The sequence below is a fragment of the Dioscorea cayenensis genome, chromosome 16 (genome assembly GCF_009730915.1).
Source record: "Dioscorea cayenensis subsp. rotundata cultivar TDr96_F1 chromosome 16, TDr96_F1_v2_PseudoChromosome.rev07_lg8_w22 25.fasta, whole genome shotgun sequence".
NCBI classification, from domain to species: Eukaryota; Viridiplantae; Streptophyta; class Magnoliopsida; order Dioscoreales; family Dioscoreaceae; genus Dioscorea; species Dioscorea cayenensis.
Window position 1 is genome coordinate 4,846,604 of NC_052486.1, and position 12,979 is coordinate 4,859,582.

The following is a 12,979-nucleotide window of genomic DNA, read 5'->3' on the forward strand; positions in this document are numbered from 1 at the left end:
TTGGAGGAAGAGTTGAGTATATGTAAAGAAAGAAGTTGTTCGATCTTTGAGGAAGACCAGCCAGGGCTCCAGTAGGAACAAGGGTACTACCAAGCTTGTGAGGATTCTTTCACTTGGGAGAACTAGTAAGGCTTGAGAGCGTGGTATTGGGTATGTTGGAGAGAAAGCTCGAAAGTGTACTGAGGCAGGGAGATTCGGGGAGTTGTGTTTTGTCGAGTGTCGAGGCGGTATGACAAAGCGATTAAAGAAAAGAAAACTGGAAGTCAAAGCAAGAAGAACCAAAAAGTGAAGTGCCTACATGCTTTCATTGTGGAGAAAGCGGACACATAAGACCCCAGAAAAGTCACAACAAATTGAAAGAAGACTTGAAAAGTGGAAGAATAATTGGACATGAAGAAGCGATCATTAAAAGAAAAGTTAGAGGGGAAGACTATTGTAATCAAGAAATTGTGGATTGAAAGGTGAAGTACGAGAGAGAAGAAGAAGAGTTCTCTAGTTCGAGGTTTGAAGATATGGTGATACGAGGCAGTCTGACATTGTAGTACAGCAGTCAATATGTTGACCGAGGTCCTATGAAATTCAGCAAAGCAAAAACACTCGAGGGTGAAAATCTCTTGATGTCTCTCAAAGTATCAAAAACAGGAAATAAAAAGGAGGAAAGTATATATATATTCAAAAGGAGAGAGATTATGAAAAGATTTTTGAAAGGAATATATGGAGAGTTATAACTACTTAATGAGGGCACAAAAAACCCTAATATCCAAATTGTTTCCAAGATTGTTTTGAAATCGGGAGAGAGAGAAGAAAGAAAGCGAAGGCGATTGAGAAAAGATGAGGACAAAGGGGATGGCCGTGGTGCTCCACCAGCTAAAGAAATTCTTTGTCGAGTGCGGAGTAAGGATGAGAGGAGGTGATTACGGAGGAAGCCCACCATGAAGAGAAGAATCGGAAGATTTGGGGGAAGCGATTGTCCCTTATGTTTCTTCTCGGGATCTTTGAAGTAAGAGAAGGCGAGAACATCGTCTCAAGACTTGCCTTGAGTCTCGAGCAGAGATGATCTCTTGAGATGGGTTCGTGAGTCTTTTCAGTGCTTTATGTTCGAGCGAGAGGAAGATGAGCGAGGGAGGACTCCCTCACATTCCGAGTAGGAGAAGGTTGAGAAAGAACAACGGGGCTAGGGATGAAGATCTTTGTAGAAAAGAAGCAAACCGAGCACAAGCAGAAGAAAACTATTGGAGGAAAAGAAATGCAGGATGTTCAGGTGGTGCAAAAGAAGAGAATGATACTAATGCTAGAGTGAAGTTAAGGTGATCTACACGACATCTTTCGAAGCGCCTATAGAAAGCAGAACATGTCGCGGCCACGGTTATAACATCTTACGCAACATCCAGATAGTTGGCATGGATTACGATGAGATCACTCAAAGAAGATCGTGTTGCTCTCGGTTGTTAAAGGGAAGAGAAATAGGCGTCACGAAGAGGCCGGTCGAGGAAGAAGAAGCTTCGAGGAAGAAGGAGAAGGTTAGCAAAAGAGAGTGCATCTGCGATCCAGTGAGCTTCCCTAGGTGCAGAGAAGGTGTCTTGGAGCGGCCAAGCAGGAGCCATCAGGCCAGCTCTAAGAGAAGAAGAAGCAGACCGTGCAAGAGCAGGTGATGAAAAGCAGTTTTAGCGATAAAGCATCCAGAAGAAGTTTGAATCTATTGAAGGGAGGAGTTAGTGGTTGAAAGGATGATTGATGAAGAAGCTTTTTGAAAGTATGGATTAGCGAGGCTAGCTACTTGATAAAGAAGTTTATACAAATGCGCAGACATTTCGAGCTACGGTTTGTCATTGGTCAGAGAGTTTCTGGTAATTTACTACCATCATGCAGGCGTTACTAGAGTCTATGTTCGGGTAAGTGGATCCCTTTTACTCCCACTTGTGCGAGATAAATTCTTGGAGTTTAAACCCGGTGAGAAGAGGAAAACTTTGAAGAAGGGCTTGAGTTGAATGAAGAGAGTTCGAAAGAGATCCTGTGGAGGAAGAGCAGTCGTGGGAGTAGAAAGCAAGACTTCCGGCATCCGCACTTACGTGCCCAGTCTGATGTTACATTTTAGACTTGGCATTCGAAATTGAGTTACCCGACCCGCACAATTCTAGCATAGTGAAGGAGCTTGCTCTATTGTTGTTTACTATTGGGCGGGAAGAGATTCAGTCTGGGAAGGGCGATCTTCAGAATATTTCTAAAGAAAAGGCGTTGTTCGAACTCTTGACATCACTTGGATATCACTGCTGCTGGCTTTGTCGCGATGTTGTTACTGACATGGGTACTGACTCGGGAAGGAGGCGGTCGCGGCGGTGAAGAAAGCTGAAGATTTCTCAGAAAACTATTCGAGCCGGGTAAGAGAGATTGATTTACTGGAGGAAGGGTGTCTCCGCCCATGCATGCACGAAGATGAAGAAGAGAGTAAATCTATTGGTGAAGAAGAATATGAGAAGATGTTGAAGAGCGACTAGAAGATGTGGAGGAAGCTGAGCGAGCATTGTCTGCAGATTGTTCGTCATTGCCAAACAAAAGCAGAAGATTATATACTACTTTGAAAATTCTTGAGAAGAAGAAGAAGAAGAAGAAAGGCGATGGCCCACGACTCGGGGAGATGAAGACCGGGAATCACGAGATAGAGTTCTTGAAGATGGTATAACAAAGCTTAGCAGCGATTCGCTGAAAAACCCGGCATCGATTATGTCCTGAGGGGAGAAGTGTGCTTGCACCAGACTGACTAGTTATTTGTTTTCATTTCTTGGGCGTTTGAACATTTAGTCTTATTGTGTTGAGCATTGTTATGTTTGTCGAGTTCATTATGGTGTACATGGTATTTTTGTCTACATAGTTGCGGTTTGTAATATTTTCTCAAGAAATTTTGTAAAAAGCAACTAGATGATATCTTGTGTCGATCCTAGTTTTACATTCTCCAGTTGATGTTGTTCACGGAAGTTGTAACATCGTCGGTTTAGATGCAGTGTCCGGTCGGTGTTATGTAGAGAATGTTTATAGCGAGGTCGAGTGCGGGTGCGAGCGGTTGTAGTCAAAATTATGCCAAGGGAGATTGTGGTGCAACCGCACTATTTATTAGCATGATTGACACCTGAGACCAAGTCGGCGATGGCAAATAAGGTGACAAAGCATAATTGATGATGTAGCGAGCATGGTGACATGAGCAGAGGAGACTTGGAGTGCAAAGGCAAACATCTTGAAGATCTTGATGGAGCTATTTTTAGTAAGTCTCTAACATGGAGCCAAATATCTTGAAGATGCGTGGGTGAAGCTATCTTAAAGATCTTGGTGGAGTTATTTTTAGCAGCATTACATTTGAAAACAAGATCATATCAAGACCATATTTAGGGTGATTTGATTGAAGACTAAATATGGTGGAGCTAAATTAAAGAGATCTATTCATGGCATGAAGGAGATATGATTTGAAGAATCCTTGATGAGAATCATTGAAGTCTAATGTGACAGATTTGAGGGACCAAACTTGGGTGAATTGAGGATCAAGTTTGGAGAATCTTTGAAGACCAAATTTGGGAGAATTTGGCAAGTTTCATGGAAGGCGCAAGGGGCGTGCGCCCCTTGAGGGGCTGCGTGATGGGCGAGGGAGGTAGAGCTAGTTCTGGCGCGATCGGGATCGGGAGATTTGGGTGCATCGACTCGGGACTAAGCATGACCGGGAGGTTGATGGGTCTTGAGGTCGTCCATAGCGTAACGGAACTCAGTTAAGTCGTGATCCGGGGCCATGTTGCAATTCATGTTACGACGGGGGTTGCATGTGACTAATTCAGCGGGTTTTTAAATTAGTAGCAGCGGAGATTCTAAAAGGTATGTGCTTATATTTGGGATGTTGAGGCGTCTACATAAGTTACCTTGCTCGTAGATTGTAGAGGTGTGACTCTTGAGTGACTCTTTGAGGAGGTGTGTGAGCACCAAACAATCTAGAGAGGGTAGTGATCTTCATTGTTGAGGTGTGAGTGACAGAGTGTTTGTACTCATCTATTTTTTACCTCTTTTAGTGGAGTTGTTTATCTCAGGGCTTGGCCCCGGGCGTAAGGCGAGTGGGCCTTGGCCCAGGTTACCAGCGTTAGTGTGTCTCCTTGTGTTTGTTTGTGTGCTTTTTCTTTATTGGTTTGTGTGAGACTTCTATGGTGCTTAAATGTTGCAATACCCACAAACCATCTGGAGAACTACTTGATTACATAAATAAATAAATAAATAAATAATGTTCAGGAATAACCCTCTGACCAAGTTGACAACATTTCAAGACTTTTCCGTGATTACATAAACAAGCAAAAAGGCTATGACATAGGGTGAAAGCGAGTGTGGAAGCTTATGCTAAAGCGTGGGCTAGCGGTAGAGGTAGGCTTGGGCGAGTGAAGCACAGTGACGCTCGAGAGAAAATAGCTGGCGATAAACTTCCCAACATCTGCGCATGATTAATTATCTCGGAAGATTAGAAATTAAAGTACAATATATAAGCATTAAAAAGCATAGTTATCAAACCCGGGACCGGCCGGTAGCATCGGACCGGTTGACTCGAGTGACCGGTGCTTGCTAGCAGTGCAGGTGCTAATTAGACCCGGTTATCCGATCAACCCGTTCGAGCCCGCGTTGACCGCTTTGACCCGCATTTCCGCATTGACCCGCTTTGACCCGGTGCTTGAATTCTACTCCTTGCATCCTCCATTTCAGGATCAGAACACATTTTTGTCACGTGATCTTCTCCCCATTGGCTACTATCGGCGGTCGTGGGGAGATGTTCGATCGTCTCACCTAGGCGCTAGAATGCTTCGTTGCGATCCTAAATATATTGATTATAGAAATGAAGAGGAGAGGTCTTTGAATAGTTTGAAGAAGACTCGAGAAGAATTCATTACGGAGATGCGATCGAGTGTGGGAAAGATAGGAAATTACATAAGTTACCCTAGCGATTCGTCGGTACCGCGGGGAAGGAGGGTATGTCGGTACTTTCGGTGTGTTTGAAGAGTTATCGAGTGGAGTGAAAAGTCATTAATTGCCCTGAGTTTGATTCTTTCTTTGGTAGAATGGGAAGGCGAGGGGCATTATCGTCGGGAGGAAGGAGGAGAGATCTTTGAAGGGATGGAAAGACATAAGTTAGTACAGTAATTCTTTCTTTGTTAGAAGGAAGGCTCGAGGGTATTTTTAAAGTCCATGAGTTCTCTTCGAGTAATAGATTGAGTTCTTGAGAGTTAAGAGGAAAAGACGAGAGACCAAACAAAAGAATTCCACTCTTCTTCTTGTCTTTTCCTACTTTACTTGATTCCCAGCATTGGATCCGAGAGTCTTGAGTGAACAATGGCTGGCCTTTTGATTATTATTGCTTTCTCTTTAGGTGTGGTGTTTTTAGTTTTTATCTATCTCATGCTATGTGTTTTCTTTTGAGTTCATGTTTGTTTGGAGAGATCTTCAGGATTTCCTTGATCTCTTGGTGTACTCTCTTTGAGAGATTTCCAGGTTGTGCCTCAAATCTCTTTTGATTGTACTTGTGTGTGAGTTGGAAGGAAATTTCTCTTTGTGGTGGTCTTGTGTGCTATTGGTTTAGAAGGTATAATTGGGCCTTGCATCAAATTCTTTAAAGATAAAAAATTATACCTGATTTTCATAGTCAGTATTCCTCCTTTTAGACAGAGATCTATCAATGTTGTTGCTTACCTTCCATTTAGTATCAAAGAAATAAATTAACATGTGAAAAACTTATTTGTGAAGGAATGAACTAATTTTTTTTTCTTTTTTTTTAATGAATAAATGTAGACAAGCCACAGAATTGAACCTTAACCTTTGAGTTAGAAAGAAAATGAAATACCAAGTATCATATTGTGAGTGGTAGAGAGCAAACTTGTTAAAATTGGAGATTTCTTTAAACATAAAAACATACACGACTTTCATGTTCGATTTCCCTCGAGTTTAGAAGGGGATCCATCATCTTCATCATCATGCATTTCCTTTAATTGATATCAAACAATTAATGAACATATAAAAACAAGAAGAAAAAAACTACTTATGAATGAACAAATGCATTGGATTTAGTCCACTAGGTGTTTCAAAGATTTAATCTCTATATTTTTAGATAGTTAATATCTTGATTGTCTCCACTTTAGGATTTGAACACTAATATACGACATGGAAGGCCTCGCTTGTATTGCTAAGCATATGTTAGGACAATAACAATAGTAAGTTTTACTCATGAGAATCTTCGATGATCGAGGAAAGGAACAAAGTATCAAACAAATATTCAACTCAAGATGTACTGATAATAACATGCACGGATACACAAAGTAGTCAAAACTAGCGGGGACTTTTGAGCAGGGAGAAGGCCAGCGGTCAAGTGTTGAGGTTTTTCAGCGAGGTGCAACCGGTGGAGACCAAATTTTACAAATAAAAAAAATATATATAATATAATACATTACTTGATAAAAAAAACTTTTAAACCATATACCAAAAAAAAATTATTACTAAATAAAACAAGTCACGTCTCATATTTAATTAAAAAACAAGATTTTGTTAACATCTAAACTAAATCCATATAAAATACTAAATAAAATAAACATCTCATAAAAAAAAATACCAAAGTGAGGCCTTTTTATTTAAGAATCAATTAAAAAAATAGAATTTGAGATCCATGAAACTTTTAAAAGCTAAATTACACTGTTTAATAGCGGGTCTCATACCTACATAGTTCTAGGGAAGAACTTAACCGTTGGGGTCAAGTTGATAACGGAATCATGTTCTACTTTATTGTCTGAGGACTCAGCCTACAACTCCTCATAAGCTGATTAGAGGAAGGATTGAGCTTAGGATATATAAAAGGCTAGGGAGATTGGGCTCTACATGAGGCGATGTGGGACTATAGACCCAGGAGTTAACCGTGCGTCTCGACACCCTCCACAGGTCCACGAGTGGATGTGGGACCCAAGATCCCTCAATCGCGGCCCGGTCGGAGCAGTGGGCTACGCTGCAGTATTGTCTGAGGGGACCCATGGCTGTTTACTCATGCTGCGGTTAGAGGGAAGGATTGAACTTAGGATATATAAAAGTGCAGGAGATTGGCTCTACGCATGCGATGTGGGGCTATAGACACGGGTTAACCATTCGACGTCTCAGACACCCCTCCACAGGCCCTACAGGTGGATGTGGGACCCAAGATCCTAGTCACGGCCCGGTCGAAGCAGATGGGCTACGTCTAGTATTGTCTGAGGGACCCAGGCCCCTAATTTCTCCATACAGCTCGATTAGAGGGAAGATTGGGCTTAGGATATATAAAGATTTAGGGAGATTGGCTCTCAGAGGCGATGTGAGACTATGGGCACGGGTTAACCATTGCGTCTCAACACTGCACAGGTACGGATGTGGGACCCAAGATCTAGTCCTGGCCGTCGGAGCGGTGGCTCACGATACCGTGTTGTCTGAGGGACCCACCCACAATTTTCTCAGTAGCTGTGAGTTAGAGGGAAGGATTGAACTTAGGATATATAAAATTTGAGGGAGATTGGCTCTCCACTGGGCGATGTGGAGACCCCATGGCAGGGGTTAACCGTTCGTCGTCAACCTTTACTGCATATACAAAAACAAGCCAGGGGCATGTACTCATTGATCATCTTTGGTAAAAACTAACCAGTTCCATCACAAAAGTGAAGTCTTTTGCTCAAACTTTTTAAACAGAAATGGAATTTCAACAGCAACAATTCTTTTAAGAATGATATGAATTTTTTGCAATTGATTGCCAATGCTAATTCTTCAAGCAACACTTAAAATACTCATGCATTGCATTGCATATACCTGAAATGTTGTAAAGTCAGTGGGAATCATCTCAGAAACCTTGTATTGATAGTAGCTCTTGATCCCTGAATCCAGCACTACAAGATAAATCAGATAAAAATCAAGTTAAATTAAAACTCAACTTGGAATTACACCCAAAAGCGTGTGAAATCAAACAGGAACAAACATTTTAGCAGCCCGAGCTTGAGCCCTCAAAAACTTCAGATTCTCTAAATCCATTTTCTTTAGACTTTCAGCAAACATCTGTATCTCCCTATGACTATTTGCATCCAGGGTTGCCACTGTCCTGTTCAATGCTCTTTAATGCATCTTGCACCAATGACTCCATGATCTCCAAATGCATCTTCTTTTCCTTTGACATTCCAAGTAAAACCACATTCAAATTAAATCACAGGATTATTTGTGGCATAAAAATCAAGGGCCTTCATCCCATACAATGCTTCTGAGTCTGGTGGAAAACAATCTAGGTACTAAAACCCAAGACATGCCCATTTGGAGAACTTAGCATCAATTCAGAAGAACTAATTCTACAGGATTTTTTGGAAAAGAAAAAGGATTTGAGTACCCAAACTACTGAATAACAGACTAACCACAGGCTTCTTATTGGAAAACAACTCCCACAGGCATAGAAACATCCAGAAGCTAAATCAAGCCATGCTCAAAGGCGGAGAACTAACCAATCAGTTGAAGAACTCTAATTCTACAGGAATTTTTCAAATTAAGGTTTAAAAAAGTCTGATTTGAGGAAGCCAGAGCAATGAATAACAGATCAATTACATAAGAAATCATAGGTATTCAATTCTATGAAACATGAACAAAGAGCAATAAGATTTAAACAAACATATCTACAAGCTAATGAGTTAATTCCAAAGAAATATAAATTGCTGAACAACAGATCAACATAAAGACTGAAAAATATAGATGTATATAGAAACTTAAGAATATTAAATGTGATTAAGATCAGTACTGAGAGCAAATCTTAATGAATTCAAAGAACAAATACAAAGTAAGGTATTCCATTGGAAACCCCCCAAAAACATCAAAAAACCAAGAACAAATCATCATCGAAATGCGAACTAAAAGATTCATACTAAGGAATCAAATCTTATGCATCCACAATTTCCAAAGTAAGAATTCATCATAACATTCATTTCAATCCAAAATCCAAAACTTCAAATGTAATTCCGATCATCTAAACCCTCAAAACCATAAAGAAATTAAAATTTTCTCTTTTCTAAAAGAGGATCAGAAACAAGGTTCAAAACTACATGCCATCTGAAATGGATTAAAATTAAAGTCAGAAACGAAGATCAAAATGATATCCATACCAAGATCAAATCATAATGAATCTAAAGAACAACTCCAGAAAGTGATGGATTCATCCAAAAATATTCACTGCAATTCAAAATCCGCAACCCCAAAATCCATCCGATCCGAAAACCCTCAAAACCATCCAAAAGAATCAAATACATACCATTAGAGAAAGCAAGAAATTCAAATCAAACACCAAAGCATGAATCATCATCCACAATGAATCTAATCCTACTGAGATTGAAACAAAAGAAACAAAAAGTACAAGATCAGATCAATGATTGCAAACACTCGTCGGAATTCAATCCCCTCATCATTCGCTGCTGAGTTGAACCGGAGAGGATTCTGGGAATCTGGGGCATTACTATGCACCTGTCGCTGAATGCTCCACGTGCTTTCCACGTGAAAAACAAACTTTAAAAATTTACATTGTTTTAATTCTTAAAAACTCTCCATTAGACTTTATATTTTAAAATAAATTATTGTTTAAGCGCATGTTTGATTCTGTTTTTATTTTTAATTAAAGTTAAAAATTTAAAAATTTGTTTGAGTGAAAGTAATTTCAACAGCAGTCTAAAAGTGATTTAAAAACAAATTTTTAAAAGCTATATATAAAACTTGTTTGATTAAGATGTCTTATGTAAATAATATTGATAACTTGATTTTACAATAATTTAATAATGATGTGATTTTAATGGCAAGACTAATATACAAAAACTCTATTTTATGTAGGCGAGATGTGAGAGCACTCTAGATGGCATTAATTCGCAGATGTACATTTTGATTACTCAATAACATTTATATAAATAGTTGAAGCATAAATTCAATGTTCAAAATTATTATAATATTGTAGCCACATTCATTTTGTAATATAATCCACGATGCTCTTACTTACATGAAGACTTATATGTACATATAAATTTTAGAAATTAGAAATTGAGTTTTTAACCCACTAAAACAAGGTTGAATTGTTATTTTAAAGAGAAAATGTTAGAAATTAAAAATTCTCATATATCTTTTTGACTATAGAGTAATTTGTCTACGTACCTTTCACACCAATAGGAGTGGGGATTCTTGTAAGGATATCAAAATCATGTGATTGTTTTTCTCTTTAATTGTTTGTATTTCTATATATTTACATAAATTTAAAATTTATAAAATCTAAAAATTTATTTTCATTGTTTTTGATTTTTAAAATCATTTTTTTTATTTTTAAAACAATTTTAGACAAAACCACATTATCAACGAAATTTTTCTTGTTTTAGTCTTCAATAGCAAAAGACATTATTGTCGAAAAACCAACAATCAAGCAATCCTAGATTACTTCTCTTAGCCAAATATTCTCATTTTTAAAAGATCATGAAATTTAATTTTTAATTAATTTAAATATTTTTATAAGAAAATTAAAATTATTGTGAATGACCAATTTTTCTTATTTTAAGATCACTAAAATTTTGAACAGTGACTTTTTGTTATTTAAAATAAATAAAATTGAGTTTTCTAGATTCAAATAATAATGTGCCCATTCATGTTAATGCATCTATAAAATAAATAAATAAATAAATAAATAAATAAATTTTCATTTATCAAACTGCATGGAAATTCAATATTATAAATGAAAATAAATATTTTCTCATATATATATATATATATATATATATAAAAGCGACATGCCTTATTTCATATCGTCTACAACAAATTTGATGATTAATGGCGCATCGTTTAGTGTCTGAAAATGAAATTCGTCATGTATAATATTTGATGACGTTAAACACAGATCTGTGATCGTCGCTGTGGTAGTAAGATATACTATGTGATATGCATTCATCGTCACCAAATGCTAAAATTTCAGTGACGACATATACAAATGTCAGCATTATAATATGTTTTTGTGACATTTTATGTTTATCATAAAACATATTATAAAGGTGTCGTAAAAATCATCAGTCATCATAAAATATGAGTTGAATATTCAGCTATTAGTAGACAAAAAATTTGTCTTGTCGCACTAATAGATGGCGTATATTTCGTCACCTATTATTAAATAAATAACGTCGCAGAGTTGTCAGCGAATTGTCACACGATATGAGAAAATATTCAACGATTCATAGCGGAAAGATGAGTCATCACTCAAATTGGTGACAGTAATTTTTGTCACCGATTATTTAAAAATAATGTCACTAGATAAGCTTATATGGTCAGAAATACTGAGATAAATGTGCATCTATTTATGACAAAAACATGAGCGTCATATGAAAAGATTGGCGAAAATTTTTGCCAGCGATTTTTCAAAATAATGTCATAAAATATTTGAAATGTGAGAAATTGATACGTAACATTAGTATATTAGGTCACTCAAATGAGGTGGCGTTTATAGACTTGCTAAATATTTATTAATATTTAACATTTTAAGTGATGTTTGCTAAATGAAAATATGACATAATTATTTTGACTTGACCATTTACCATTAAGTCATGAATATTTTAATATCATTTTTCATCACGTCGTTTGTTAATATATATATATATATATATATATATATATATATATATATATAATATTTTTATATAATAATATAAAAAGAGAACACATAATAAAAATGAATTGATACAATTTCCACACTTAGATTTCGAACATAAAGGTATGTAAATGGAAAAGTGATCATGAAAAATATAAAATATCCTTACATCTTGATAAATTTAATTTTTCGGAGCCAAGCTAGATTGACATGTGTTGTAGCTTATTCTTCCAGCTTTCAATATGATTCTTGATTCTTCTTATATGACAAAGATTCGAGTTGATGGAGAACCGGCTCATGAAGCAGGCGAATAAATATTCAATAAAAACAAATAAATAATTGATAAAAAGTGAAAAGAAATGTTGTGATAAAGTAAATTTATGACATTTGACAAGGTAAAATAAAACTAAAACATACTATTACCCAAAAATTATGGCATAGGCATGTGTGATTTCATAATCAACCATAGCTTGGGTCATTATTTACATCCAAATAACTAATTTAATAAAAATAATAAAAATAAAATCATATATATCAAGCGGAGAAGCTTTTAATCAATTGATTCAATAATAAAATAAAAAGCAATCTTGATTACAAAAATTAAATTCACCTAAAACACATAATAAATATTTTTCTAAATCAAAATGATATATTTTATACATACCTTGTCTTCTTTGTGTAGAAGGAGCCTAATAATTGTCTTAGAAGAAATTTATATATTATTTCTCTTTCGGATAGGAAATTAAGAAGATGAACAATGGAGACAAAAGGTTTTTCTTTACTTAGAGTTGATGATTTGGTGAAATTTGGAAGAGTGAGTGATTGCTCCTAATTGGTACAAATTTTTAAAGACTATTTTGGCGGGGAGTAGAAAAATAGTAAAAATTAAGTAAAGATTTGAAGAGATTTGGTAAAAGTTGGAGGAGCCAAAAAGGTAAATTTTTAATTGATACAATTTTTGGATCTTAATTGTATAATTTTTAGCTACCGTTTTTGGCAAGAAGGGAGAAAATATGCATTTTGAGTTAAAAATGGATTTAAATATTTTGTTAATATTATCAAATACTTTTAACAACTTATCTTCTATTTTTTATTAATTATTTTTTTTTTAATTTTATATACATACATTGGCCGCCAATAATGATCTTTTGGTTTATTGACATCTTATCTCCTGTAGATATGTTGAAAAATTGACTCTATATCTGTGCATGCTCTTAATACATGGTCTACCCATATTTTATCATGTATATATAAGCGAACACCCTGATCACAATCCTTTTTTCTATTTAATATAATTATTCAATGATAGATTTTAGCATGATA